A 7,162-nucleotide genomic window follows, 5' to 3' on the forward strand; every position below is an offset into this window, starting at 1 on the left:
GCCCGGCCGCCACCGCGCCGTCGGGCGGACACCCCGGGGAGGGGGGACGTCACCACGCTCGATTTCGCCTGTTTTCGCCTCACCCAACAACCTGTTCGCTAGGAAACCGGTGCAAGCCGTCCTGGGGGGTGGTTTTTTTCGCTGGGACGGCAGCAACTGCCCCCAGCCCCACCTCATCCCGATCTACGCCTGACAGGTTTCATCTTGTCCCGGGGGGGTGAAAGGGTGTAAAGAGGTTCCATCTCGCGGGGCTCCGTCGCCCTTCCGGGATGCCGCCGCCTGGCGCACGGGCGACCGCAGCTTCCGCCGGCTCCCTCCGAAAAGCGCCTCCCGCTCTCCCTGCGTCTCCTGGACGGTCTCGCTCCGAGTCTGCGCTTCTCTCTCGCCCTGCCGCCAGACTCGGCTCCTCTCCCGCGCTCTATCTCTCTCTCGCTCTGACCTCCGCCCCGTCCGGCCCTCCCGTCCGCGGCGGGGGAGGCCCGGCGGGCGAACCCTTCCGTGCGGCCGCCTAGCGGGGGCGGCGCGCAGGGCCCTCTCCTGGGGCTTGCGAGGAGCGGCCGTCGGGGCTGGCCGCGTCCTCGGATCTCGATGCGACGCTCGTTCGGTTCCTGGGAAATCGTGTGCTCCGCCGGGGTCCGGGGGCGAGCGCCCTTCGCTGGGCGAGGGGGACGCTTCCCCGGCACCCCTGGCGGCGTCGGACGCCTGCGGGTGCCGGCGGACGGAGCAGACCGCGCCGCACGGGGTACGGGTGCGGGGCCCGCCCGGCTCCGGAGACCGGAGCGCTCGGGCGGACGCCTGGGGACCGGACGCCCTCTCCGGGCGGAGGGGTTCCGGGCGCGCCGTGGGCAGAGGGAGGGTCGGGTTCGCCTGGAGCCGGCCGAGACCCCTGGGTTCCGGCCGAGCGATCGTCCCTCCCCGCCGGGGCGCGGGGTGCCACATCGATCGGGTTGCGGAAATGGGAGACGTGGGGCCCTTCTCTCGCGTCAACCGCAGCCCTCCGTTTTCTCTTTTCCGGCTTGACTCTGTTCGCCGCCTGTGATGCTCTCTGGCCGGTTCCCTCGGGCGTAGCGGGACGGGCGGCGCGCGCGACGCTCTCGCGGAGCGTCCTCCGACGCTTCCCCGGGCTCCTGGAGCCGCCTCCCGGCCCGAGGGGTGCCCGTCCGCACTCATCGGCTGAACTTCCGCGAATTGCAGTACCCGATTCGGCCCGCCGGGGGGCGCTGCCGCCGGGGGAAGAGGGGGACGGGCCGGGCCTGGCGCCGGGCTCCGCCGGACGCCCGGCGCTGCCCCGTCTCGGCCTCGGAAGGGGGAGTCGGGGGAACGGGAGGCCGGGAGTCCCGGAGAGAGAGAGAAAGAGAGAGAGAGAGAGAGAGAGAGAGACCTCCGCGGTTCCGCCTTCGACCACCGGGGGGCGCCGCGCACCCGTCCGCACGGGCCCGTCCCGGTGGCTCCCGGCAGGGCTCTCCCAAACCCTCTCCCAGGGCCCCGGTCCGGGAGCCCGACTGCGTCCGCTCTCCGCTTCCAGAGAGGAGGCTGTTGGACGGGGAGAGCTGGTACCGGGCTCCTGGAGCCCTGCCTGGGCAGCCTATGGAAGGGAGGGAGCCCAGGCCCTGCTGCTCTCCGAGCTCCGGCCCTGCTGCTCTCCGAGCTCCGTGCCTACTCTGCCACGGGTCCTTTCGCAGGAGCTCCAGGGAAACGGGCTTTTCGGCCCCTGACAGAGTCCCGGCTCTCTCGCTCGCCTCGTTGGTACCTACTGATCCGGCGGAGGTGTTCTCCGGCGGGTAGCGACACGGACGGCCGAGGGCGCGCTTCACCCAGGCTTCAACCATCTCCTCCCCGAGCCCCTGGAAGTGCAGCTGGGCCGCGGGCGCCCCGGTCCGCACTCATCTGCGAAACTTCCACAAATTGCAGTACCCGATTTGGCCCGCTGGGGGGCGCTGCCTCCGGGGGAGAAGGAGACGTGCCCGGCCCGTACGTCGGGCTCCAACGGATGCCCGCCGTGGACCCTTTATAGGCCCCATCCTGGTCCTGCCATGCTGTTATCGGAGCTCCACGGCTATCTTGTCACTAAACCTTTCGTTTGAGCTCCAGGGCTTTTTGCTTTTTGTAACCCGGTTCCTGGAGCCCTGCCTGGGCAAAATCGGATGCAAGAAGGCCCTGCCCATGCTGATCTCTGAGCTCCGCGCATCTTCTGTCACGGGTCCTTTCGCAAAAGCTCCAGGGAAACAGGCTTTTCGGCCCCGGACAGAGTCCCGGCTCTCTCGCTCGCCTCGTTGGTACCTACTGATCCGGCGGAGGTGTTCTCCGGCGGGTAGCGACACGGACGGCCGAGGGCGCGCTTCACCCAGGCTTCAACCATCTCCTCCCCGAGCCCCTGGAAGTGCAGCTGGGCCGCGGGCGCCCCGGTCCGCACTCATCTGCGAAACTTCCACAAATTGCAGTACCCGATTTGGCCCGCTGGGGGGCGCTGCCTCCGGGGGAGAAGGAGACGTGCCCGGCCCGTACGTCGGGCTCCAACGGATGCCCGCCGTGGACCCTTTATAGGCCCCATCCTGGTCCTGCCATGCTGTTATCGGAGCTCCACGGCTATCTTGTCACTAAACCTTTCGTTTGAGCTCCAGGGCTTTTTGCTTTTTGTAACCCGGTTCCTGGAGCCCTGCCTGGGCAAAATCGGATGCAAGAAGGCCCTGCCCATGCTGATCTCTGAGCTCCGCGCATCTTCTGTCACGGGTCCTTTCGCAAAAGCTCCAGGGAAACAGGCTTTTCGGCCCCGGACAGAGTCCCGGCTCTCTCGCTCGCCTCGTTGGTACCTACTGATCCGGCGGAGGTGTTCTCCGGCGGGTAGCGACACGGACGGCCGAGGGCGCGCTTCACCCAGGCTTCAACCATCTCCTCCCCGAGCCCCTGGAAGTGCCGCTGGGCCGCGGGCGCCCCGGTCCGCACTCATCCGCGACACTTCCGCGCTGGAGTCCGACGCTCGCCGGCCGCGTCCCCCGGCCCGCGGGGGCCCGGGGGGAGGCCCGACGCGTGCGGGGGGAGGCGGCGGGCGGCGGGGGCGCCCCCGCGCCACCCGACGGCGCCCCCCGGTGGCCAGAGGCGGCTCGGAGCGAGACGATCGGGGGGGAACGGCGGCGCGTGACCCGCCCCGGCCCCCTTGGCCCAGCGGACGGGCAGGCGGCTCCCGGGCGACCCCCCCCGATCCCCGCCGCGGCGCCCCCCGGTGGCCGCCTGACGCCACTGCGGGGGGTGCAGATTCCGTGTGTCCTCTCGGATAAAAACAAAAGAAACGATTCCCGTCGGGCGAAAGTAAGTGGGACGCAGGGCCCCGGGCCCCGACGGTCCGCGCGCGCGGCGCCCCCCGCTGGCCGGTCGAAGGGATGACAAAAATAAAATGAAAAAAATTTCAAAAAAGCACTCGCCCCAAACAGACGAAAGGTACCCGGTCCGCCCGGATGAACCCTCCCCCGTGTCCCCGCCGCGGCGCCCCCCGCTGGCCAGCCGAGGTAATACACGATTGAGAGGGGGGGAGTGAAAAAAAAGGGCAAAAAATGAAAAACACCCCACCCATTTGAATGCAAAGTCCCGGAGCGGCCAGGGGTGGACGCCGGTCCGCGCGCACGGCGCCCCCCGCAGGCCAGTTGAAGGGAAGAATGGAACGAGACTAAAAGATAAAAAAAAAATTCCAAAAAAGCACTCGCCCCAAACAGATGAAATGTACCCGGTCCGCCCGTGTCCCCGCCGCGGCGCCCCCCGCTGGCCAGCCGAGGTAATACACGATTGAGAGGGGGGAAGTGAAAAAAAAGGGCAAAAAAAGAAAAACACCCCACCCATTTGAATGCAAAGTCCCGGAGCGGCCAGGGGTGGACGCCGGTCCGCGCGCACGGCGCCCCCCGCAGGCCAGTTGAAGGGAAGAACGGAACGAGACTAAAAGATAAAAAAAATTCAAAAAAGCACTCGCCCCAAACAGATGAAATGTACCCGGTCCGCCCGTGTCCCCGCCGCGGCGCCCCCCGCTGGCCAGCCGAGGTAATACACGATTGAGATTAAAAAAAAACAGGCAAAAGACAAAAACACACCACCGATTTAAATGCAGTGTTCACGAGCGCCAGTCCGCGCGCGCGGCGCCCCCTGCTGGCCGCGTAAAAAAAATAATAATAATAATAATAATCCACCGTTGTGAATTTGCGATGTGTCCGGTACGGCGGCGGCGGGGAGGCGTCTCCCCTCGTCGGCGCACCCTGGTGGGGGGAAATAAATGAAAGGGAAAAAAAAAAAAGAACAGCCCGGGCTCTCGCCGGCTTCCGCAGCCCGGGCTCCCTCCGGCTTCCGCGGCCCGGGCTCCGTACATACAGACAGCAAATGAAATAACGGACGGATGGATGGAAGAGAAGAACAGCCAGGGATCTCGCCGGCTTCCGCAGCCCGGGCTCTCGCCGGCTTCCGCAACCCGGGCTCCAGCCGGCTTCCGCAGCCCGGGCTCCCTCCGGCTTCCGCGGCCCGGGCTCTCTCCGGCTTCCGCGGCCCGGGCTCCCTCCGGCTTCCGCGGCCCGGGCTCCCTCCGGCATCCGCGGCACAGGCTCCGTACATACAGACAGCAAATGAAATAACGGACGGATGGATGGAAGAGAAGAACAGCCAGGGATCTCGCCGGCTTCCGCAACCCGGGCTCCAGCCGGCCTCCGCAGCCCGGGCTCCCTCCGGCTTCCGCGGCCCGGGCTCTCTCCGGCTTCCGCGGCCCGGGCTCTCGCCGGGTGAAGATCAGGCGAGAGTAGGGGTGTCCTCCGCTGGACGGGAAGCCCAGGCCGTGGAGCCGCCGCACGGACCGGGGGTTGACCCGGCCGGGGACGGGCAGGAGGCGAGGCCCGGACTCGCTCCCGTCCAGACGGCCCGAGGCCCCTCCTCCCCTCCCGGTGGACCCGCCCCCGACTATTAAGCCCGGCCAGGGAGTCCACGTCGGCCCCCGGGCGGACCAGGGAAGGATCCCCCTTCCGCGCTCCGCCGCGCTCGGAGGCGCTGACGCGCCGGGCGGACGGGGCGCCTCCGGCCAAGTCCCCGGCCGGGACTTGGCTGGCTGGCGAGCGAGCGAGGGAGGGCGAGGGTTAGGGCCTCGCCTGTCCCCCGCCCCGGGCCAAGTCCCCCGACCGGAGCGGAGCGAGCAGGCCGCCCTAACCCCCCCCCCCCCCCCCCGGTGGCACCGCAGCACCGGAGATTATTCGGGGAATGCTCCACAGCGCTGCTGGGGAAGTGTTTGCTTTAAACACACTCTGCATTGCATACACACCGAAACCCATTCCAGTCTGGTAAACGTGATTCTCTGGGACTTGCGAGAATTGTATGCTGGGTAGTTGAGACATGACTCCCCCATCACCTCCCAGGGTCAGACTCATGGGGACCTCATTTTAGGTCCCCACCATGTCGGAGGTCCCGCCAGTGTTGGTGTGCTGTCTGGCCCTTGTCCCCGTTAGGATATATAAACAAGTGCACACACACACACACACACACACACACACACACACACACACACACACACACACACACACACACACACACACACACTGTATAGGAACCAGATGCACACTGACTGACACACACACTGTATAGGGACCAGATGCACACTGACACACACACATACACTGTATAGGGACCAGATGCACACTGACACACACACATACATACATACACTGTATAGGGACCTGATGCACACTGACACACACATGTTGTACAGGGGGAGCATACCTTCTCAATCATCACAGGCCAGCTCACCCTCCTTCAGACGCTACTGCACTGTGCCTTGTGTCCCTCCCCCTGTTCCCAGCATGGGGGAGGGCTGCTGTGTGTGTTCAGAGCTTCCGGAGTCTGACAGGCGGTGTCCGTGAAAGCTCCCATCAGAGGAGCCTGTAATATCCACAGCGCGGATTCTGCAGCAGGAGTGACAGTGACTCACTGTCACTGACTGCAGTCCGCGCTCTACGCCAGCCGCCGAGGGGTGAGTGTGTCGGCTGGAGAGGGCTCTCTGTGTGGCTGCCGGTCCATTCTCTCCGCTGGTGGGGTCTCTGATGCGGGCCTCCTTCCATCTTCCGGAAGCAGCCGCACCGTGCATGACGATGCCTAGTCCTCCTGTGCGCTGCACGTGCGGCTGCTTCCGGAAGTTCAGGCAAACACTAGTGGCGCGCTGTAGCTGTGATCGCGGTAGCGGTCGCGATCTCGGTTTGTATTGAGACAGAGACAAAGCTGTCTCTGAGAACAAGAATTTGTCCTAACAGGGGGGGGTTCTGGGTACTCAGAAACCCCCCCTGCGTGCGCCACTGAGCCGGCAAAATATCCCTCTGTGCATCCCTCATATATAAGACGACGTCTTTAATATGTTCTCATGTTAGCAAACTAGTATGTTTGACAGGGTCACCGACCACGCTGCAGCAGCACGCTCTGCAGGTTTCAGTCTAGTACCTGAGTGTGTAAATACAGACTTCAGGATAGCCTCCTGCTTTTTATCAACAGGTACCTTCAAAGTGGCCGTTCCTAAAATGGCAGTGCCACCTATTTTGACAACCGTCTGAGCGCCTTATCCACCCTAGGGGATATCTCCCAGCGTAACTTATCCTCTGGCGGGAAAAGGTACGCCATCAGTAACTTTTTAGAAATTACCAGTTTCTTAACAGGGGGAACCCACGCTTTTCACACACTTCATTCATTCATCTGATGGGGGAACAAAACACTGCCTGCTTTTTCTCCCCAAACATAAAAACCCCCTTTTTAGAGGTTAATGTCAGAAATGTGTAACACATTATTTTTATTGCCGGGATCAAGTCACGGATGTTCCTAGTGGATTGTGTATATGTCTCAACCTTGTCGACACTGGAGTCAGACTCCGTGTCGACATCTGTGTCTGCCATCTGAATGAGCGGGCGTTTTTGAGCCCCTGATGGCCTTTGAGACGCCTGGGCAGGCACGGGCTGAGAAGCCGGCTGTCCCACAGCTGTTACGTCATCCACCCTTTTATGTAAGGAGTTGACACTGTCGGTTAATACCTGTTACCTAACCATCCACTCTGGTGTCGGCCCCACAGGGGGCGACATCACATTTATCGGCATCTGCTCCGTCACTATATAAGCCTCCTCCTCAAACATATCGACACAGCTGTACCGACACACCGCACACACAC

Source organism: Pseudophryne corroboree, chromosome 4 (genome assembly GCF_028390025.1).
Source record: "Pseudophryne corroboree isolate aPseCor3 chromosome 4, aPseCor3.hap2, whole genome shotgun sequence".
In the NCBI taxonomy this organism is placed as follows: Eukaryota; Metazoa; Chordata; class Amphibia; order Anura; family Myobatrachidae; genus Pseudophryne; species Pseudophryne corroboree.